General features: G+C 35.8%; 1 long non-coding RNA gene across 2 annotated transcripts in view; it reads right to left on the bottom strand.

The window, feature by feature from the left end:
• Window positions 1-3,014: 3,014 nt before the first annotated feature.
• The window catches only part of LOC126954499 (uncharacterized), a 28,756-nt gene continuing 7,928 nt past the window's right edge, over window positions 3,015-23,842 (bottom strand). Inside the window, exons 3-5 of one of the 2 annotated variants that reach the window (XR_007725616.1) lie at window positions 22,073-22,141; window positions 17,078-17,146; window positions 3,015-3,273 (exon numbers count right to left, since the gene is read on the bottom strand). This is a non-coding gene — a long non-coding RNA (uncharacterized LOC126954499). Of the gene's footprint in view, window positions 3,274-17,077; window positions 17,147-20,253; window positions 20,378-22,072; window positions 22,142-23,842 lie in introns of those variants that run through there. The other variant, XR_007725617.1, reaches the window with a different exon arrangement.

Below are 23,842 nucleotides of genomic sequence, written 5' to 3'. Positions count from 1 at the left end.
AAACAGGACATTGAATCCCTGAAATAGAAATTATAGTTGATTAAAAAAACCCCACAAGAACATGCCCCAAATTTATCTTATCTTTAGATGTAATGTTAGGTAGTAACGAAGTTTTCTTACCAATAGCCTACTGTTACTCAAGTTTTTTATTTATTTATTTTTATTTTTTTTTCCATCTTGAAGACTATTTTGAATTTCTCTGGTCTGACGAGAGAAACTACTTTGATGCTGCACCCCTTTGGAATTCTGATTGTCTACATGACATTCATCACAGTCATAACAACACAGGTAGAGATTCAAGAATATTGGGTTAAAAATCCAAGGCTTATGTAGGCTTCTGTTTCAAACACAAATTCATGTAACTCCAGAAAGAATCATCGCAATTCATACAATAAACACCACTGTCATGAATATTTATTGGTGATGATGACAGCTTCAGAAAACAGGATTTTCCAGAGCTTCAAAGAACCACCGCTAACTTATAAAATAATTGGAAAGCTGTGCAAGCAGGAAAAAGTTCCATCATATGCCAGTACTCAATCCTTCAGTAGAAAGAGATCACTCCAGCTGCTGTTATATGAAAAGCCTGTACTGTAGGCAAAGACACAACTTACGAGGATATGGCAATAACTTAGGTATAGAGATAACCATGGGACAAAGGGCTAATAAAATGTGCTGAGAGACCATCAGAGTCTGCATATAGTTTGAAGTTATGGGTAACTAAAATAATAGATTACATGAGACTCCAGGAGAAAGAATGGTATCAAGGAAGTCTTCAAGGATTTGTATTGGCAAGTGGAAAGAGGAAATTGCCATCAATTGTAATGGGGAAGGTCTTGTTAGACCAAGTTTCATGAAGAATTTCAGAGTTAAGTTTTTGGAATTTTACTTTTTCTGATATATATGTAAAACATATTTTTCCTCCTCAATATTTTGTTTTAAATTATGCTTATATTCCCTTTTGAAATATATAAATAGTATAATTCTTTAGATTATTCATTTATTCAGAATATTTATTATATATTTCCTATGTATCAGGCACTATTATTTATATAAATAATATCCTTGCCTTCGTGGTGTTTACAGTCTATTAGTTGGGAAAATATTAAATACATTAATTGTTATTAGACATTATACATGTATATACGTATCTTATTTATATGCTGCCACATAGTGATAAGTATAAAATCATTTTAAAATAAGTTTTCAATTTATGGAGGACTTCTATTTAATTGAGATACTTAGGAAATTAACTTCTGAAGGTAATAAATTTGACTTGGCATTTGTACAAAATAAAAAGTTGTCATAAGGCTATCTAGAGTAATAAGATGAGTGGAGCAATGTGCAATAGTCCCAAGGCAGACGAGTTTTTAAAATATTAAAATGTGTGGCTGGATAATGGGACGTGAGTAGGGGAGGCAGTCAGAAACAAGTTCCTGTTAGAATTTATAAGCCAAGGAGTAAATGTGAGTATTTTTCTAGGCTTAATGGGAAACCACTGGAGAACTTAGATTGCAGGAATGTCATGAACAGATTCCTATGTCAAAATCATCATTTGGAAAAGATAGACAGAGGTATATGTGTACGAGGGCTGATAATACTGGAAAATGGAAGACTGTCAGAGGGCATTGCAATCGTCATATTTAGGTATGTTGTTGGCTTGGGCTACGGTGGTATTACCAAAAAAAATGTTAGATTTCAGGGGTATTCTGGAGACTGAGAAACTGCAAGGATATCTCCAAGATTTTTGACCTCATTCGCTGGAAGAACAGAGGTGCCATGACTGAGGAGAATAACGGAATAAGGATTATACACTTTGGAGAGCAAAAATACTTAGAAAATCATGAAAATTTGACTATAGGATTCAAGGACTAAGTGCTAAGAAGCAAAATGTGGCTAAGTGAGAGGTACAAGAGGTGATTGAAAAACACTCAGGATGCCCAATAACATTTGGGAGAAAACAGAGTCTAGACTGGAGGAAGGAAGGAGCTCTCAGGGCATTTATTGCTCCCTATTAGTTTTTACTTTTACTTATTGCATTAATACCTTCAATCTTACCATCATAGATTCCTTCCTGGACTAACTCTTAGAAGAGCTAGAGTCTAGACGGACTGGAAGTGAAAGTGTTCTTGACAGCATTTATTTCAGAACAAGGGGAAAGAATATGATACTGGTTATCCTAAGTAGCAATAGCCAGAACTAAAAAGGGTGCTAGTATTCATCAAAGAACTATTGAGGGTAATATTTTTTACAGGCTGTGCTAATGGTCTATCAAGATATCCTGAGTTTCCAATAGAGATGTTCCAGCTATAACACAGTCCTGGTAGACAAAGTGGGGTAACTTCTATGTCTTGAAAAATAATATCTGCATTTTTCTTAGTTTTATTTATTGGTGTTTGTTATACAATTTTTCATGATAAAACTTGAAAAAAAGGAAAAAAGAAAGAAAGAAATCAATTAATAGGAAAAAAAAAAAAAAGAAAGACAGGAAAGAAGACAGACCTCTCTTTTGCATGGAGATCATTAAAAAGCCCGTGATAAAAGTTATTTGGTGGCGGTAGTAATGTCTCCTGTGTTACAGAAGGGACAGTTCAGTGTATAATGGAGTGGATGGTAATAATAAAATTTTTTTATGGAAAAGATGGATCTTGAAACCTGTTTAATATCTAGGTAAACAGTGAAAAGGGAGAGCACTTTTAAGAGAGGAAATTAATTCAAACAGATGGAGACAAGAATAATTATAAAATGCGTTCATTCTTAAAATTTTTGAATAATCCTCTGATGGTGACTGTTATTTGTCTCTGTTCTTCCTCTTTCTTTAAAACCAGAGAATTTAGTAAAATTCTCTTTTGGACACCAATCTTTTCCTTCTCTGATAAATGTGTTAACTTAATTCATTACTGCTGAAAATCACTCTGACAAATGGAAAACAATTATGTTTTCATCAACATTGAATTACAGATATAAAATATCGTATGGGAATTATAATTTGATAAATGGGAACATTCTGGGTCCCATATTGAGTCCAGATGGTTACAGTGTCTTTAATACATGTATCCATTTGGTATTACCACATTTGTGTACCACAGTCTCCTCATTTATGTTTAATGATAGATAGATTCCAAATAATACAAGATGTTCTCCAACATGTTAAATTTCTGGTGAGTAAGTGATCAGACAGTGAGCTCTCTCTTCCCAGTATACCTTGTAGTCTCAGCGTAACTGTTTGAAGATAATCTGAATTTCAGTCAGATTGCATGATATTTTCCACTCCTGGGAAAAAAAAAAAAAAAGATAGAATAAAATAAACAATTGCTTCACTCCAAAAGAGGGACATGTTCGTAACCTAAACTTAAAGTTTGCAGTGCATCTAAAATTCCAGAATGCGTTCTTCAAACTGTTGTTAAATAGTAAACTTTGGACAACTATTGGTGAGGTCTAGATTTGGGAGGATTGGATATTTGCAAAGTTGTTTACAGTTAAATTAGGGAAGTAGGCAAATGTTGCTTTCAATATAATTCGGATGTATTTATTTTTCAATCAATCTCTTACCTTTATTGTAAATGCATTACTCACCTACCAGATTTTTGTATATTCATTTTTCTTCTTTTAAAGCAAGTGACAATGTTTCTAATTTGTTTCCTTAAGTGCATCTCAGAATTTTCAACCTATTCTAAAATTTCATGGTTTCCCATTCATTATTCAGAAAATATAAAATCAAATTATTTGATATAACAGGAAAGTTTACTCATAGTCTTCAAATTTTTTATCCTCTCTAGTTGTGCAACATTGTCCTTTTTTTCTTTTCTTTTTACTTTTTAATTAATGAACTTGGCATTCCATCCAAATTAAATTATTTTTTCTTTCTTCATACTTCAACAGGCCTGAAGACAAATACTGCTATGAATGGTTACATCTAGGACTTCTGGGATTAGCCCAGATTCAACTCAATTTTTGCATTTGCTCAGCAATATGACATGTTTCCACCGATTAGCTAAAAAGTTATGTGAGGAATGGGCAACAATATCTCTAAGGCAAGATATGCTCAAATCCAATATAGTTAATATAGACTCATATAGACCTTGTCAGAGTAAATTACCGTGTGCCTTTCAGAACACTAAAGAATAAAGTCCTTCCATATTAGAATGACAAATATATTTTCATAATCAAACTGTTTTATTCCCAGATTTATTACTTCCAGCTGAGTACAATAGAGGCTGTTTTACCATTCTCCAATTTTCCCTAAGTAACAGAACACTGATCAGCGTGCACAATTAAAAGACTGCATTTCTCAACCTTCTTTTGGCATCATGTGACTAAATTTTTGTCAAAGAGAGAAAGACAGAAGTATTGCTTATGTGGTCCAGAAGACTTTGTGAAAGGTAGCGAGGGATTTCTGATTTCTTCTTTTCCTGATATTCCAATAGGCACGTGTGAGACCTTTTGACATTGTCCTGTAGTTCTTGCATGTTCTGTGCTTTGTTTGTTTGGTTTTGTTATTTTTTTTCATTTATTTTTAATTATCCTTTCTGTTTGCCTCTCAGTTTGGGAAGTTTGTATTGATTTCCCTTAAAGCTCATTAATTGTTTCTTTATCCATGTCTAATCTACTGATGAACCTGTCAAAAAAACATTCTTCATTTCTGTTGCAGTACTTTTTATTTCTAGAATTTCCCTTTGAACTCTTCTGAATGTTCCCTTCCTCCTACTTTTATTGTCTATCTCTTCTTAAACATGTATATATTAAAATAGTAATTTTAAATTTCCTATTTGATAATTCTCAAATCGGTGTAATAACTCTGCCTGGTTCTAATGCTTGTTAGGTCTCCTTAGATTATGTTTTACTTGCATTTTAGCATGGTTTATAATTTTTTTGTGAAATCCATATATGTTGCATCAGATAATAAGAACTGAAGTAAATAGGCCTTTGCTATGAGCTTTTAAATTAGGCTAGGAGATGGAGTGTTTTGAACATCTGTTAAAGTTGTAAGTTCCAGAAGCTTCAAATTCCTTTATTTTCTTCATTTATTTTCTCACCTGTTGTGTTTGTGCTTCCCTAAGAATTCCTTTTAAAATAGAATCTATACTTTGCAACTTTCTATTGTAATGCAGTGTTATTATATTAAAGCCCTGTTGATAAGGTGGTAGGCTGTGAGGAAGGCAAAATATTCTATAATTGTATGGTTAAATATCACTCTTTCAGCTGGCCTGTGTCATAAGGCTGTACACTTCACTGGTGTTTCTTAGCTTTCATCCTTCCCCCACTAAGTTGAAACAAGAAGACTAAAGGGGGCTGAAGTTGAAGAAATACTCTTTTCCCACATAGGATAAGGCTCTGGTAAAGTTTTTTCCAATGGAGATAGGTATTGTTGCTTGTTGTTTGTTCGTTTTGCTTTTTGTTTTAATGGAGAACTCTCTAGGTGTGTATATTATAATGATTATACCTCCCCAACCTTGCCAGATCCTTGAGAGGCTCTTTCATGGCCCTCTGCTAATAAGAATCTGGTGAGTTTCTGGAAGTAGAACCCATAAAACCGTGAAGGACATTTTTAGAATGCAGCCCTAGGAATTTCTCCAACTCAAGCTAGTCTACATTTCGTTTTGGGCAGTTTGTTAAAATTACTATTTAAGTTTGCCTACCAGTTTATGGCTCCTCGGCATCTGCTCTAGGTAAGCAGATCTCAGCTATGACTATCTGGAGTTCCCTTTCTCTTCAGATTTTAGGCTTGCTATTTACCCTGTGACCTCAGTTGTCTGATGGGTCCAAGAAAAGTTATTGACTTTCAGTTTCTGTAGCTTTTTGCTATTGTAAAGGGAGGAGAGATTACTTATAAGCATTTTACATGTTGAACCTGAACCTTGAAGCTGAGCCTATGCTTTATAAAATATAACATATTTTATTTTGTATTTGAAGTCACTATATGTGTGCACCAACATCAAAAGATGATTATGATTTCAAATGCTTCAGAATTTAGGAATTTTGAGGAAAGTGACATTGTTCCAATTTTCTGTTCCCAGGGCATTTGCAAGTGTTTGTCCTAAAACATGAAAATTGCCTTTGGAGCTTGTTAAAAATAAATTATTGAGCCCTTTCCCCATAACAATGAGGTGTAATTTCTTTGAATGGAGGCCAGAAATATGCATATTAACAAGTCCACCAACTAATACCTACATATAGGCAAGCTAAGAAATAATGCATATGTTATCTACCATATTGTCTTTCACATGTACTGAACAGACATTTATCAAATAACAGTTAAATGTAATAGAATAATTTTAATTTGTGACTACAGATAAAATACTTTGTTTAGTTACTATTTTATTTCAGCAGTACTTTTTGCTTTCAGAATTGGTGAACCAATAAGTAATAATATTGTGACAGAAATGATGGTTTGTGGTTTTTTTTGTAGTGGATATCAATTATTTGTGACTTCACTTTCCATTCAAATATTATTGCCCTCTTCTCTATATGGTTGCAGTAACTAGAAGACTATGTCCCTTGGCATCAGTATTGATCTTCAATAATTTGTCCTTGATATTGAGAGAAGAGGATCAAACCATCTGAAGAGGATTGCTGTACTTCAACATGTAAAGTGAAAATGAAGACCCAATTGGCTATATTTCACTCATTTGGGTAGAAGAAGCAGAAGTTTATTAGCAAAGAAGGAGAATAGCAAAAGAAATATAGGATGAAAAGAAAAGTAAAAAGGAAGAAAACTAAAAAAAAGTAGAAGAAATAATACTAAATCTGAAATACATTTTAGTTCCCAAATCTAATTGGTGCATAAAGCTCAAATGTTTTCCTGATTTGAAATTTGCTTTTAATATTCTTGTATTTTGATGACGCATTGCCTTTTTCTGCAAAAACTCTCTCCTGCTATGTCTTATTGTTCATCACTAGAAAAAGAAAAATAGACTATTATAGCATAAAATGGAGAACAAAAAGAAAGTTACAGCAGTACATGTGTGCGCATGTATGTGTGTGTGTGTGTGTGTGTGTGTGTGTGTAAATCAAAGTAAATACTAAAGTATCTATTTGTATGCAGTTCAGGGGCATGTTTCTTTGATCTCATTAAAAAACAAACCAAATGAAACTCTATATAACTGCCACTTTCACCTACTAACACAAACACCTCCCACCACACACACATACACATGCAAACACATAGAAAGATTTTTCCCTTCCATTTATATTTCCTCCATAGAATTGTAAGTATTTTTTGGATTTTTGACCATCAGTTGCCATAGGTCTGTATTATTATTAGTAATTCTCATTATGTATCTCTTTGTGGTAGTAATTGTTGTAGTAAGTTTGCTTACATGATGATGAACTCAGAATAGTAGATTATCAAATACTCCACCTTGCCATCGAAATTTGATATTTACAATTTTGTTATTATCAGGATAATTTCTGATAAAACCACAGCAGGCTTTTTCCTAAGGCTATCCATCTATGTAAGAGAATAACATTAAAATATCTACTGTACTAGTTTTATCATTTTACATTGTGACTATTTGAAAAACATTCCAAATCTCTGTCCTCAAGAAGCTGATAGGCTGTTGATATAATCGTTTGAATATTTGTACCCTCCAAAATCTCATGTAGAATTGCAAAATCCAGTCCTGGAAGTGGGGCCTGGTTGGGAGGTGTTTGGGTCATGGGGCGGATCCCCCATTTGCCCTTCACCTTCTGCCATTATTGTAAGCTTCCTTATGATTCCCTAGAAACTGAGCAGCTGTCAGCATCATGCTTCCTGTAAAGCGTGCAGAATCATCAGCAAATTAAACCTTTTTTCTTTATAAATTGACCAGCCCCAGGTATTCTTTACAGCAATGAAAGAACAGTCTGATACAACTGTCTTAACCTCGCTCCCAAAGGGATTTAGGCTTGAATGCACTAAGGCGGTAATTCTCAAATTTCAGACTGGACCAGAATCATGTGTAGATTTTATTAAAACACAGATTGCCTGGTCTCTCCTCGTGAATATAATGTCTGATTTTGTAGATCTAAGATGAGGACCAAACATTTACATTTCTGACAATTGTTTATATAATGCTGAAGTCATTTGAAAACAATTGCCCTTAGTCATCTCTTATGTATAATCAATTGACTTCTTTTCATCTGGAATGGTACTTTTGACAATAGTCTTACAAATAATTTCAATGGGGCTTATTCTCTCACAAACCCCAGTTGAGAAGGGCCAAAAAATGCCTCCATATTTAATTTACATACCTCTTTCCTATTCCTATAAGCTATGCAAAACCAATATAGGAACCTATCATAATAGGGAATTTTAGCATCTATAAAATTCCTTTGAAAAGCCTCATGCACTGCAAATATCTACTTAAAATGTAATATTATTCAGATAGACCTCTTGGAAATTACTATGACTAGAGTAGCCCAATGAGTGTGAAGGAAAATGTCTGGTAAATATGTTGTTGAATAAATTGTTGAAAAGATGTGTAGACTGAAGGGAATACTGATTTTCAAAATGTGTGGCCATGCCTTTCTTCTCTAACCTGTTTCATGTCTATACAAAATCACTTACGGAAGTTTAGCCTTGATAAATAAACCTGAAATGCTTTCAGCTTTGGAGCCCTTTACTTCCTAAGGCAGTAAAGATGGAACAGGGGCAGTGAGTGAATGTAGTTTTGCAAGCAGCAAAATATTTCTCTATATGTGTTTAATAAAGAATGAGTACATCTCAAGTCTCTCCAACATCTTAAGATTTATGAGGTAGAACTTGCACACTGTATATTGTTCTTTCCATTTTTCTAGGATCTGTTTTCCCTTGTTGTTTTGGTGTATTTTTGCTTACTTGAGAAAATTAAACATGAATTTGGAATTTTTCTTCCTTTCATTTTTCTTCCTTTCATTTTTCTTTCTCCTTGGTATTAGCTTGTTTATTTTTTGTCTTTGTCAATTATTTTCATGATGGGTTACCTTTATTTATTTTAGATTTCCTTTTCCTTCTTTGAGTTTACTTTTCTCTGTGTTTCTGCCTTTATTTCATGTTCAGAATTCTTTGTCAGCTTTTTGGGTTTTTTTCTACCTTTTATTTTCCCTTTGTTGATTCTCTGGTGCTCTTATTTTGCTGCCAGAGTCAGAATGGATGTATAACCAGCATCTCATGTGAATTTACTCTGTTCTGCACGGCATTTTTCTTTCATGTTTTTGTTAGTTAAAAATTATCATGGTTTATAAACCCTTCTAGGTTTCGCAAAAGGTTTTGTATTACTAAACATGAAAAATAAAAAGATATGATAGTTTCAAAGGGACAAATTCCCTTTTAGAAGTCACAGAGGATGCTAAAGTAAAGAAATAGAATGGCAATTGGACATATTTTCCAACATTATGAGGTAATACAGCAGCTCTTATAATGTCACAGAAGTTAATGAGGCAATTTCCAGTGGAGAGACAGGAGAGCACAGAGCAAACTTCCTGGCACCTTCTACACAGAAAATAGCAGCCACTTTGCTCACTGGAGATTACAGTTTCAAAATAACTCAGAAAATAGTGTCTACTTGTGAAAAATGGAATCACAGACCCGCATTTACCTAGGGCCTCAGACACCTAGTAGAAAGATATGCATATGTTTAGCTGGACATATTCTTTTCTAAGTCCCTTCTGGCCCAAGACTTGAAAGATCCTGACTGTCATCGACCATCTTAAGATCTGTTAGCTTGTCTCCTAGTTTTCTTAGCAGCAAGCCCCAGAACTCACCACTGGTTCATTAACAAGAGTTTACTACAAAAAAAAATTATGGTTTACACAGAGAAGTAACAGGAAATTGGTGAACTAGGGTTAAAAAATAAAACAAAATGAACATAAAAAATTGCATCAAAACCGAAAGGAAGCTACTGCTAGAGTGATAGCCAAACCTTTACCAAAGGAAGGGACTGTTGTCACACAGAACAATGTGCTTTGCTGCAACACAAATTCTTCACTATCCTACTTGTACTTAAGATTGGGAGTTCCAGGAAGGATATGTTAATTGACAGAGCCTAGATTATATACTCATGACACTGATGTTAGAATGGTGGCGGAAGAATTCAGCTTCCCATCTGAGAGTTCTATATATCAGATTCTCATGGAGGAAAATTCTCTAAATAGAAGGAAACCAGGATTTCCTTCTAAGTAGATGGAAACCAAGATTATGGCAAATATCTCATATATGTGTTTTTGTATGCATTCCTGAACATTGAAGTATTATTTTCTGTTTTCGAATATCATAGACTGGAAAAAAAGTGTGTTTTTTGGAAAACATTCTTCTTTTGTTCAGCATTCTGCTTGTGAGACACATACCGGCCTTTTTAGTCAAATAGGTTTATTTCCAAAGTGATACTCTATTCCATTTTGTGAGAATATGACTGTGTATACACACTTATTCCACTTTATGAATATATTACTATATATTTATTCTCTCTAAGATTTTTTTCAGTTTTTATTATTACACATTATTTTATGCACATTCTTTTATATTCATCCTGATTTCTTCCAGGTTATTTACCTATTGGTGGAATTTATGTGTTGTAGGGAACTGTATAGATATTTATAAGTAAGGAACAACTATTTTTCAAAAAGTTTGTGCCAATTTGTACTTCCACCACCAGTGTGTAAGAATTCTCATTAAATCTGGATTGGTAAATTATTATCATAATGTTGCTCAACAAACCATCCAAATTCAGTGGATTAACACAGCAATTGTTTATTCCCATCAATCTCTGGATTGTCTCTGCTTCACACTGCAGGTATGTAGGTCTGAGTCTACGAGGTGTGTCCCTCATTCCACTTAGAACAGGAGAGTAGCAGAGTTTCTCATGCTGCTATAAGGACATACCTGACACTTGGTATTTTTTTTTTTTTATTATACTTTAAGTTCTAGGATACATGTGCATAACGTGCAGGTTTGTTACATATGTATACTTGTGCCATGTTGCTGTGCTGCACCCATCAACTCGTCAGCACCCATCAACTCGTCATTTACATCAGGTATAACTCCCAATGCAATCCCTCCCCACTCCCCCCTCCCCATGATAGGCCCCGGTGTGTGGTGTTCCCCTTCCCGAGTCCAAGTGATCTCATTGTTCAGTTCCCACCTATGAGTGAGAACATGCGGTGTTTGGTTTTCCGTTCTTGTGATAGTTTGCTAAGAATGATGGTTTCCAGCTGCATCCATGTCCCTACAAAGGACACAAACTCATCCTTTTTTATGGCTGCATAGTATTCCATGATGTATATGTGCCACATTTTCTTAATCCAGTCTGTCACTGATGGACATTTGGGTTGATTCCAAGTCTTTGCTATTGTGAATAGTGCCGCAATAAACATACGTGTGCATGTGTCTTTATAGCAGCATGATTTATAATCCTTTGGGTATATACCCAGTAATGGGATGGCTGGTTCATATGGTACATCTAGTTCTAGATCCTTGAGAAATTGCAATACTGTTTTCCATAATGGTTGAACTAGTTTACAATCCCACCAACAGTGTAAAAGTGTTCCTATTTCTCCACATCCTCTCCAGCACCTGTTGTTTCCTGACTTTTTAATGATCGCCATTCTAACTGGTGTGAGATGGTATCTCATTGTGGTTTTGATTTGCATTTCTCTGATGGCCAGTGATGATGAGCATTTTTTCATGTGTCTGTTGGCTGTATGAATGTCTTCTTTTGAGAAATGTCTGTTCATATCCTTTGCCCACTTTTTGATGGGGTTGTTTGTTTTTTTCTTGTAAATTTGTTTGAGTTCTTTGTAGGTTCTGGATATTAGCCCTTTGTCAGACGAGTAGATTGCAAACATTTTCTCCCATTCTGTAGGTTGCCTGTTCACTCTGATGGTAGTTTCTTTTGCTGTGCAGAAGCTCTTTAGTTTAATTAGATCCCATTTGTCAATTTTGGCTTTTGCTGCCATTGCTTTTGGTGTTTTAGACATGAAGTCTTTGCCCATGCCTATGTTCTCAATGGTACTACCTAGGTTTTCCTCTAGGGTTTTTATGGTATTAGGTCTAACATTTAAGTCTCTAATCCATCTTGAATTAATTTTCGTATAAGGAGTAAGGAAAGGATCCAGTTTCAGCATTCTACTTATGGCTAGCCAATTTTCCCAGCACCATTTATTAAATAGGGAATCCTTTCCCCATTTCTTGTTTCTCTCAGGTTTGTCAAAGATCGGATGGCTGTAGATGTGTGGTATTATTTCTGAGGACTCGGTTCTGTTCCATTGGTCTATATCTCTGTTTTGGTACCAGTACCATGCTGTTTTGGTTACTGTAGCCTTGTAGTATAGTTTGAAGTCAGGTAGTGTGATGCCTCCAGCTTTGTTCTTTTGACTTAGGATTGTCTTGGAGATGCAGGCTCTTTCTTGGTTCCATATGAACTTTAAAGCAGTTTTTTTCCAATTCTGTGAAGAAACTCATTGGTAGCTTGATGGGGATGGCATTGAATCTATAAATTACCTTGGGCAGTATGGCCATTTTCACGATATTGATTCTTCCTATCCATGAGCATGGTATGTTCTTCCATATGTTTGTGTCCTCTTTTATTTCACTGAGCAGTGGTTTGTAGTTCTCCTTGAAGAGGTCCTTCACATACCTTGTAAGTTGGATTCCTAGGTATTTTATTCTCTTTGAAGCAACAGTGAATGGAAGTTCATTCATGATTTGGCTCTCTGTTTGTCTGTTACTGGTGTATAAGAATGCTTGTGATTTTTGCACATTGATTTTGTATCCTGAGACTTTGCTGAAGTTGCTTATCAGCTTAAGGAGATTTTGGGCTGAGACAATGGGGTTTTCTAAATATACAATCATGTCATCTGCAAAAGGGACAATTTGATTTCTTCTTTTCCTAACTGAATACCCTTGATTTCTTTCTCTTGCCTGATTGCCCTAGCCAGAACTTCCAACACTATGTTGAATAGGAGTGGTGAGTGATGGCATCCCTGTCTTGTGCCAGTTTTCAAAGGGAATTTTTCCAGTTTTTGCCCATTCAGTATGATATTGGCTGTGGGTTTGTCATAAATAGCTCTTATTATTTTGAGATACGTTCCATCAATACCGAATTTATTGACCATTTTTAGCATGAAGGGCTGTTGAATTTTGTTAAAAGCCTTTTCTGCATCTATTGAGATAATCATGTGGTTCTTGTCTTTGGTTCTGTTTATACGCTGGATTATGTTTATTGATTTGCGAATGTTGAACCAGCCTTGCATCCCAGCGATGAAGCCCACTTGATCATGGTGGATAAGCTTTTTGATGTGTTGCTGAATCCGGTTTGCCAGTATTTTATTGAGGATTTTTGCATCGATGTTCATCAGGGATATTGGTCTAAAATTCTCTTTTTTTGTTGTGTCTCTGCCAGGCTTTGGTATCAGGATGATTTTGGCCTCATAAAATGAGTTAGGGAGGATTCCCTCTTTTTCTATTGATTGGAATAGTTTCAGAAGGAATGGTACCAACTCCTCCTTGTACCTCTGGTAGAATTCAGCTGTGAATCCATCTGGTCCTGGACTTTTTTTGGTTGGTAGGCTATTAATTATTTTCTCAATTTCAGAGCCTGCTATTGGTCTATTCAGGGATTCAACTTCTTCCTGGTTTAGTCTTGGAAGAGTGTAAGTGTCCAGGAAATTATCCATTTCTTCTAGATTTTCCACTTTATTTGCATAGAGGTGTTTATAGTATTCTCTGATGGTAGTTTGTATTTCTGTGGGGTCGGTGGTGATATCCCCTTATCATTTTTAATTGCGTCGATTTGATTCTTCTCTCTTTTCTTCTTTATTAGTCTTGCTAGTGGTCTGTCAATTTTGTTGATCTTTTCAAAAAACCAACTCCTGGATTCATTGATTTTTTGGAGGATTTTTTGTGTCTCTATCTCCTTCAGTTCTGCTCTGATCTTAGTTATTTCTTGCCTTCTGCTAGCTTTTGAATGTGTTTGCTCTTGCTTCTCTAGTTCTTTTACTTGCGATGTTAGAGTGTCAATTTTAGATCTTTCGTGCTTTCTCTTGTGGGCATTTAGTGCTATAAATTTCCCTCTACACACTGCTTTAAATGTGTCCCAGAGATTCTGGTATGTTGTATCTTTGTTCTCATTGGTTTCAAAGAACATCTTTATTTCTGCCTTCATTTCGTTATGTACCCAGTAGTCATTCAGGAGCAGGTTGTTCAGTTTCCATGTAGTTGAGCGGTTTGGATTGAGTTTCTTAGTCCTGAGTTCTAGTTTGATTGCACTGTGGTCTGAGAGACAATTTGTTATAATTTCTGTTCTTGTACATTTGCTGAGGAGTGCTTTACTTCCAATTACGTGGTCAATTTTGGAATAAGTACGATGTGGTGCTGAGAAGAATGTATATTCTGTTGATTTGGGGTGGAGAGTTCTATAGATGTCTATTAGGTCTGCTTGCTGCAGAGATGAGTTCAATTCCTGGATATCCTTGTTAACTTTCTGTCTCGTTGATCTGTCTAATGTTGACAGTGGAGTGTTGAAGTCTCCCATTATTATTGTATGGGAGTCTAAGTCTCTTTGTAAGTCTCTAAGGACTTGCTTTATGAATCTGGGTGCTCCTGTATTGGGTGCATATATATTTAGGATAGTTAGCTCTTCCTGTTGAATTGATCCCTTTACCATTATGTAATGGCCTTCTTTGTCTCTTTTGATCTTTGATGGTTTAAAGTCTGTTTTATCAGAGACTAGTATTGCAACCCCCGCTTTTTTTTGTTCTCCATTTGCTTGGTAGATCTTCCTCCATCCCTTTATTTTGAGCCTATGTATGTCTCTGCGTGTGAGATGGGTCTCCTGAATACAGCAGACTGATGGGTCTTGACTCTTTATCCAGTTTGCCAGTCTGTGTCTTTTAATTGGACCATTTAGTCCATTTACATTTAAGGTTAATATTGTTATGTGTGAACTTGATCCTGCCATTATGATATTAACTGGTTATTTTGCTCATTAGTTGATGCAGTTTCTTCCTAGTCTCGATGGTCTTTACATTTTGGCATATTTTTGCAATGGCTGGTACTGGTTGTTCCTTTCCATGTTTAGTGCTTCCTTCAGGGTCTCTTGTAAGGCAGGCCTAGTGGTGACAAAATCTCTAAGCATTTGCTTATCTGTAAAGGATTTTATTTCTCCTTCACTTATGAAACTTAGTTTGGCTGGATATGAAATTCTGGGTTTAAAATTCTTTTCTTTAAGAATGTTGAATATTGGCCCCCACTCTCTTCTGGCTTGTAGAGTTTCTGCCGAGAGATCTGCTGTTAGTCTGATGGGCTTCCCTTTGTGGGTAACCCGACCTTTCTCTCTGGCTGCCCTTAAGATTTTTTCCTTCATTTCAACTTTGGTGAATCTGGCAATTATGTGTCTTGGAGTTGCTCTTCTCGAGGAGTATCTTTGTGGCGTTCTCTGTATTTCCTGGATTTGAATGTTGGCCTGCCCTACTAGGTTGGGGAAGTTCTCCTGGATGATATCCTGAAGAGTGTTTTCCAACTTGGTTCCATTTTCCCCCTCACTTTCAGGCACCCCAATCAGACGTAGATTTCGTCTTTTTACATAATCCCATACTTCTTGCAGGCTTTGTTCATTTCTTTTTCTTCTTTTTTCTTTTGGTTTCTCTTCTTGCTTCATTTCATTCATTTGATCCTCAATCGCTGATACTCTTTCTTCCAGTTGATCGAGTCGGTTACTGAAGCTTGTGCATTTGTCACGTATTTCTCGTGTCATGGTTTTCATCTCTTTGATTCCATTTATGACCTTCTCTGCATTAATTACTCTAGCTATCAATTCTTCCACTTTTTTTTTTCCAAGATTTTTAGTTTATTTGCGCTGGGTACATAATTCCTCCTTTAGCTCTGAGAAGTTGGATGGACTGAAGCCTTCTTCTCTCATCTCGTCAAAGTCATTCTCCATCAATCTTTGATCCGTTGCTGGCGATGAGCTGTGCTCCTTTGCCGGGGGAGATGCGATCTTATTTTTTGAATTTCCAGCTTCTGCCCTGCTTTTTCCCCATCTTTGTGGTTTTATCTGCCTCTGGTCTTTGATGATGATGGTGACGTAGTGATGGGGTTTTGGTGTAGGTGTCCTTCCTGTTTGATAGTTTTCCTTCTAACAGTCAGGACCCTCAGCTGTAGGTCTGTTGGAGATTGCTTGAGGTCCACTCCTGACCCTGTTTGCCTGGGTGTCAGCAGCAGAGGCTACAGAAGATAGAATATTGCTGAACAGCAAGTGTACCTGTCTGATTCTTGCTTTGGAGGCTTCCTCTCAGGGGTGTACACCACCCTGTGAGGTGTGGGGTGTCAGACTGCCCCTAGTGGGGGATGTCTCCCAGTTAGGCTACTCAGGGGTCAGGGACCCACTTGAGCAGACAGTCTGTCCCTTCTCAGATCTCAACCTCCGTGTTGAGAGATCCACTGCTCTCTTCAAAGCAGTCAGACAGAGTTGTTTGCATCTGCAGAGGTTTCTGCTGCTTTTGTTGTTGTTTAGCTGTGCCCTGTCCCCAGAGGTGGAGTCTACAGAGACAGGCAGGTTTCTTTGAGCTGCTGTGAGCTCCACCCAGTTCGAGCTTCCCAGCGGCTTTGTTTACCTACTTAAGCCTCAGCAATGGCGGGCACCCCTCCCCCAGCCTGGCTGCTGCCTTGCGGTTAGATTGCAGACTGCTGTGCTAGCAATGAGGGAGGCTCCGTGGGCATGGAACCCTCCCGGCCAGGTGTGGGATATAATCTCCTGGTGTTCCTGTTTGCTTAAAGCGCGGTATTGGGGTGGGAGTTACCCAATTTTCCAGGTGTTTGTGTCTCAGTTCCCCTGGCTAGGAAAAGGGATTCCCTTCCCCCTTGCGCTTCCCAGGTGAGGCAATGCCTTGCCCTGCTTCAGCTCTCACTGGTCGGGCTGCAGCAGCTGACCAGTGCTGATTGTCCGGCACTCCCTAGTGAGATGAACCCAGTACCTCAGTTGAAAATGCAGAAATCACCGGTCTTCTGTGTCGCTCGCGCTGGGAGTTGGAGACTGGAGCTGTTCCTATTCAGCCATCTTGCTCCACCCCCATCCACCCGAGACTCAGTAATTTATAAAGAAAAGAAGTTTAATTGACTCACAGTTCGGCATTGCTGGGAGGTCCTCTGGGAACTTACACTCACGGTGGAAAGTGAAGCAAACATGTCCTTCTTCACATGGTGGCAGGAAAGAGATGAATGAGAACCGAGCAATGAGAGAAGCCCCTTTTAAAAGCATCACATCTTGTGAGAACTCACTCACTATCATGAGAACAGCAGCATGGGGAGTAACCGCCCCCATGATTCAATTACCTCCCACCAGGTCCCTCCCACAACACATGGGGATTATAGGAACCATAATTCAAAATGATATTTAGCTGGGGACACAGCCAAACCATATGACAGAGACATGTTCTTCCTATGGTAGTCGTAGAGAGAGCAGAGAGCAAGACAAATGGCACACATGCTCTTGAAGCTTCTGCTAACATTGTATCTTCTAACATCCTACTGGCTAAAGCAAACCACGTGGATAATCCCAAAGTCAGAAGTAAGCAAATGTACTTTACTTTTAGTGGGAGATATTACCTGACGATGTAACAAAAGGTGCAGAAATAGGGACGGACAAGTAATCAGGGCCAGTGTTTTGTCATAGCTCTTCAACATTTGCTATTTTCACATATCTTAAATGATGTGTAATGATGTTTTATTGTGTCTGCAATATTACCATATTTACCTGATTGCCAAGGAGGCTGGGCATATTTTTATGTCTTCATTCATTATTTGAAATTTCCCCTTATGTGAAGTGCCCAGGTAAGTTTTCAGCCACTTTTTTTGGTTTTGTTTTCTAAAGGATTATTTGTCTATTTCTCTTGCTTGCAAGTCATTTTGTGTATTTTATTATGTGTCTTTTGTTTCCCATGTATATTTTTACCAAGTAGCATATCTTTTTACATTCTTTATAATACTTATGAAAGGACTCCTAATCTTTAAAGTAATCAAATATATTTGTTAATATATGGTTAATACTTTTTGGTCTTAGTTAAGAAGTTCTTTTTCACAGTGAAGTTATGGGCTGGGCATGATGATTTACACCTATAATCCCAACACTTCAGGAGGTCAAGGCAGGAGGATCACTAAACCCAAGAGTTTGAGATCAGCCTGTGCAACAGAGCAAGACCCGGTAGAGGGTCTTGTAGAGACAAAAAATTAAAAAGCTAGCCAGGCATGCTGGCACATGCCTGTAGTCCCACCTACTCAGGAGGCTGAAGTGGGAGGATTGCTTGAGCCCAAGAGATAGAGGCTACGATAAGCCTTGTTCATGTCACTGTACTCCAGCTTGGGCAAGAGCCTCAAATATATATATATACATGAAATAAAAGAAAAAGAAAAAAATTAGTCACAAGGTAAGGTTATGAAAATATTCTCCTATTAAATATTAACATCTAAAAAGTTTATAGCTCTATCTCAGAAATTTCAGCACTCAATGTATGACGTGTCTTGGTTATTCTTGTCCTGTAATGTCAAGTCTTTCCACTTTATCTTTTTAAAGTGTGTTTTGGTTATTCTTGCCCCCTTGCACTCCAAATAAGTGTAAAATTAGCATACTAATTTTCATTAAATAATAGTTTAACTTTATATTGCATTGAAATTACACATGCATTAGGACAGAATTTTTTTCCAATAATGAGTTTAACATTTCTTTAATTCATACAAAAATTATTTTGGTTTTGAATTTCTCTAAAATGTTTTATAATTTTCTTAATAAAAGTCTTATATTTTTAAAAAATATAATATAAGTTTATTCATCACTACTTGACATTTTTGCAGTGTTTATAATGGTGTCATAAAAATTTTATTTTCTAAACTTTTAATTGGTAGAAGGTAGCATTCATTTGTAAGTTTCTTTGTTTTTTTCAGCAATGTATTCATGAATTTTACGACATTTATCTGTTAATTGCTTTGGAACTTTTATGTGCAAAGCTGTATCATTTGTGAACATTGTTGCATTTCTTTTTCTCAAATTTTTATAACTTTTATCTTAATTACTTGCCTTATCACATAATTTTTGATAAATGTATACATTTTAGGTTTTCTGTTTATTGAGTCAGTCTGCTTTTGTAATTTGTGTATTTCATTTAAATATTCGAAGTTTTTATCATTTTACAATTTTTTAGTTTTGAAACATTTTTAATGTTTGAGATTTCTGAGTTTTTTTTTCTTTTTCATTTTTTTAACCACATTTTGTCCACTTCTTTCTTCCATTATTTGCTTTGCATTCTTTATTTTTTTTCTTCTACTATCTTTTTGGTAATAGTCTTCTTCACTTTCTTGAACGAATTTTTAGTACATTGATTTTATAGTCTTTTAGTCTTCTTCACCTTCCTGAATGAATGTTTAGCACATTGATTTTATAGTTTTCTAATGTAAGCTTAAGGATTCAATTTTCCTTCACTTCTATCTTATTTCTAGCCCTTAACATTCAAATGTGTGCTAAATCAATTAATAATCATGTATTATTATCATTTGCTAAGTTTTATTGTGATTTTTGTCCCCAAACTAATGTATTAGAAGTGTTAATATTCAGTTTCAGAAATGCAGACTTTCTCATTAGCTTTTTGTTATTGATTTCTGCTGTACTGTGGTTATAGAACATGCTCTGTCTTTGATTTTTTTGTGTGTGACTTACTATATATTCCAGTATATGTAAGGTGACAAAATTATTTATTATTTTAAACTGTCACACTTTTGAGTTTTATAAAACACCTGCTCACCAGATGACTCCTAAGGACAATAGGTACAAACAAGGACTTTCCTGAGCAAACCGGTCTGTATAGTTACCCAAACTATGTGACACATCTTTATAACTTCCATAGGTAGTTGAAAATTATGTCTGTTCTACAGTTGTCGAGTAAAGTGTTTTATATATAAACTATAAATTGTATAATAAAAAAGAAGAGAGTAACTATGTAAAAAAAACACATCTATACCCTGTTTAGTTTTTCCCATGTTTAATTTGTCAAATATAGATAATAAAGTAATTTGAAGAAGGAAATAAGAGAATAGATCCACTATCAAATATAAAATAACCCATAAACACATGTACACACAAACACCTTTTTTCTCAAATTTCACAGCTAGAATGTTCAGTAAAATTTTTAGAAAATGATTTTGTTTGCCTTCTGACTAAAGTTAATAAAGTTATTTTATTATAAGCATAACAAATCAGGATATCCTAAAACTATAAATTTAATGACTAGATAGTTTCATTTTACCTCTCTAGCTAATAGGGATCGTATGGCTAATTTGCTTTCAACGTTTTCCATCCTCCAGTCCCCAGGAAGCTGAGCTCTGTGGGCCAATTCAGTCAACCTCTTTTGTCCTCTGGCATTTGGTTGGCTTCAGCTAATAGGAGACAATTATGGGAGAGCATAGGTGGGAAGACAGCAAGATTCAGACATTTATTGCCCTAACCTGCTTTGCTAGACCTTAAAAAGTTACCCATTAACTCTCTTATACAGCTGTAAGTCTTTGTTTATCTTCCCCTCAACTTTCCTTCAGGCCTAGGAGTAGAAATGGCTTCCACTCTCACTGAGTCCTCAAGGCGTTCTATTATCTTACCTACACTGACAACTACAGTATTGTTGCTACAGTTTTTTTTTTTTTAATGAAAGCTAAATCAATTAACAATTATTCATAAGCACTTATTTATGTAACACTTAATACACAGTGAGATCCAATCTACAGTGAAGCCAGATGGGTAGCAACTAATTACATACCTAGCCAGATTTTAGTGAACATTGTCCTGTACACTATTTAAATTAATGCAGCCTTTATAATTAGATCTGCAATTTGATCTGTAAAGAAGACATAGATGGGAACTTTCCAACATTCATATTTATTTCATGAAAATAACTTGTATATATGTCCGAGAACATATAAAATCTAGTAAAAGCTATCATTAGGAACAATAATATATTATTTCTATGTAATAATGTCCAATATATATGAGTTAGAGTAACCCAACTTCAAAAGACTCTTTTAAGACTAGTCATCAAATTTTACCTGCAAAGAATAAAGTATTAAATTCCCAATAAGGCCTAGTGAGGTGGCTCACACTGTAATCCTAGCAGTTTGGGAGGCTGAGAAGGGCAGATGGCTTGAGTCCAAAAGTTCAAGACCAGCCCAGGCAATGGGGCAAAACCCTGTCTCTACCAAAAAAATACAAAAATTAACTGGGCATGGTGGCATGCCTGTGATCGCAGCTACTCAGAAGACTGAGGAGGAAGGGTTGCTTATGCCTCAGAGTTGGAGACTGTAGTGAACTGAGATTGCACCACTGCACTCCAGCCTGGGCGAGAGAGTGAGACCCTGTCTCAAAAAAACAAAAATAAAAATCCCAATAAATACCATCAATTGCTTTCAAATGTATCTTTTTATCATGTTCATTTTTCTGTTTGCTTCGAAAGAAATGGTATATGGCATGCCTTTTAAATAATAATACTAATGCCTTAAAATAAAATTATTGTAGAAATTTCATATTATTTTCCTATATACTATAAATCCTTAATACTATAAATACCATAAATACTTCAATACAGTTTGTTATAGATAAACAACATTATGAGAAAAACAGTGAGTTACAGACCAAGTTTCCTTCTTTACTTGAAGGGAACTCTATAGTCATTCCAAGTGAGAAAGAGTTAACTACAGAAAAAAAGAGAAGAAAAGGAAAGCAAAAAAATGAACCTACATTCTGGAACTGTCATCCTTAGCATCCTTGACTGAAACAAAGTTACATTTGGAGAACCTTGGAATTTGAGCATTTTAGTTTTTAGGTAGAGGATTTCAAATATCTTTCCACCTTTGTTTGTACCAGGAACTATGAGTTTGGAGTAATTCTGAAATTATGAAGAAAACAATTTAGTACTAGCTATAGAGTGGACAGTTCGACTTTTTTCACAATGTGACTTTTGTAAACACTCATTTGTCTCTGGTGGTATAGACTCTTTTGGAAATCTTCTTACTAAAAGACTCGACTGCTTATATCTTGGCAAGTTGAAATACTAGGAAGGCAATCATTAATAAGTCACTACTTACTGAGAAGGCAATTTAAAACAGAAATGTACAGGCAAGCTGCTATCAGTAGGGCAGAGGTTTCTAAGGTACCTAAGGATAGAAGAAGAGAAGAACAGTAGGTTTTTCACGCTAATTTCATCCATAACCTTCGCACAAAAGTGACGATGGAAATATCATAAGGAGTGAATGAAGGTCTCCAACCAAGCTAGTGAAAATGCTTCATAATACATCAGTTATAAAACCTCCTTTCACTACGTATATACTGAGTGTCTCGTACCTAATAACACTTAACCTACTGGTATTGTAGAGTAGTAGAAAAAAGCAAGGATTTTGAAGTTAGATGAGTTGAAGTTAGCTGAATACATTGGGTGAACCATTTAACCTTTCTTACCTATGATGTTTTCATCTGTAAAATAAATATATTGGATAAGATTATCTAAAAAGTCTCATTGAGTTTCATAAAATCTGTGGTGCTACATATGTTAATAACCAAACTCCAGGTAGGGTATATATGATATAATGAAGGAAAGAATTGGATTTATTTAAAAGAAAAAGACCTGGTTTGTAGTTTTAAGCCTACTTAGAAGTCTTCCCTACTGGCTTTGTGATCTTAGATTTGTAACTTAAGTCTTATGATAGTGCAATTTCTCTTCTCAAAATAAACATAATAATTATTTGGTGACAGTGTTTTTAGTAAGGAAAAATATAATAAAATGTAGAAATATGCTTTCTAAACACTATGCAAATATAACAAATTGATAATTATGTATTGGTCAAAGATGTTGAGGCTCAAATAAAACTGTGGGTGCCTAAATTTAGACCTTTTTTGAAGATACATATATCTGGCTAACAGCAGGCATGACATTTCATTCTTTCTTTCCCTACTGAGGATATTTTCTTATGTTAAGATGCTGGTGTAACAAGATGACGAAGCCTCTGTTATCTTGAATCCCTGATTCAATAGTGAAGAAAAGTCCTCACTAACCAGAATTTGACAGGTAGATTTAGTGAAGAATAAATTCTGATAATTATGTCATGGAAATTAAGGAGTTAACTTAGCTTTGTAACATAACTAATTTTGCCTAAGTGACAGAAGCATTATTCCTAGGGCGGGGGGGGAATCTTTGTTGAGTATTACAGAGAGAAATTATTCTAAATGAACCTGACCATATATGGATATTAAGTATGTTTAGACTTTGAGGAACACAAAGACTGAGTAGTTAAAACAACAAGAAAATGCAATGGTGGTGGTTATAATGATACATTTTTAAGGTAGAGGGGCATATTTAGCATTGGTGCTCATCATAAACTGAACCAGGCCCATGTCAAAAACCAAGGAAGTTCAAACTAGGAAAACCATCTATTCAATGCCGGTTATGGTTTCAAGGTGTCCCTTCATTTCAAGAAGCTGATCCTCTTAGGAACAGAAAATGGCAAGAGCAGAGAAGGTGTTATGGGTCTACTCATTGACAGAGATTTAAGGCAGTTCTCTATATGAAGTGGAAGACCAGAATAATATATGAGTACATTTATATATGTATACATATTTACAAAGTCATCATATAATCACATGTGCATATGTTATGTGTACATGCTTATGTTAGTCTCTGTAACTAGAATATTCCATGAAGGCAGAAATTTTCTCTCTCTTGTCTGGCCCAAAGTAGAAACTCAAGCAGTATTTGCTTTATTTACTAAAAAGGTGAGTGAATGGTTGAATAAAAGCAGCAGACATGTGAATGGCTGAGTGACAAATATAAATGTTGGACACAGTGTATTTGGGGAAGAAAG

The sequence above is a fragment of the Macaca thibetana genome, chromosome 5, assembly GCF_024542745.1.
Source record: "Macaca thibetana thibetana isolate TM-01 chromosome 5, ASM2454274v1, whole genome shotgun sequence".
Taxonomy (NCBI): Eukaryota; Metazoa; Chordata; class Mammalia; order Primates; family Cercopithecidae; genus Macaca; species Macaca thibetana.
Note: the sequence above shows the minus strand (reverse complement) of the source record. Positions and strands in the feature narration are given on the sequence as shown.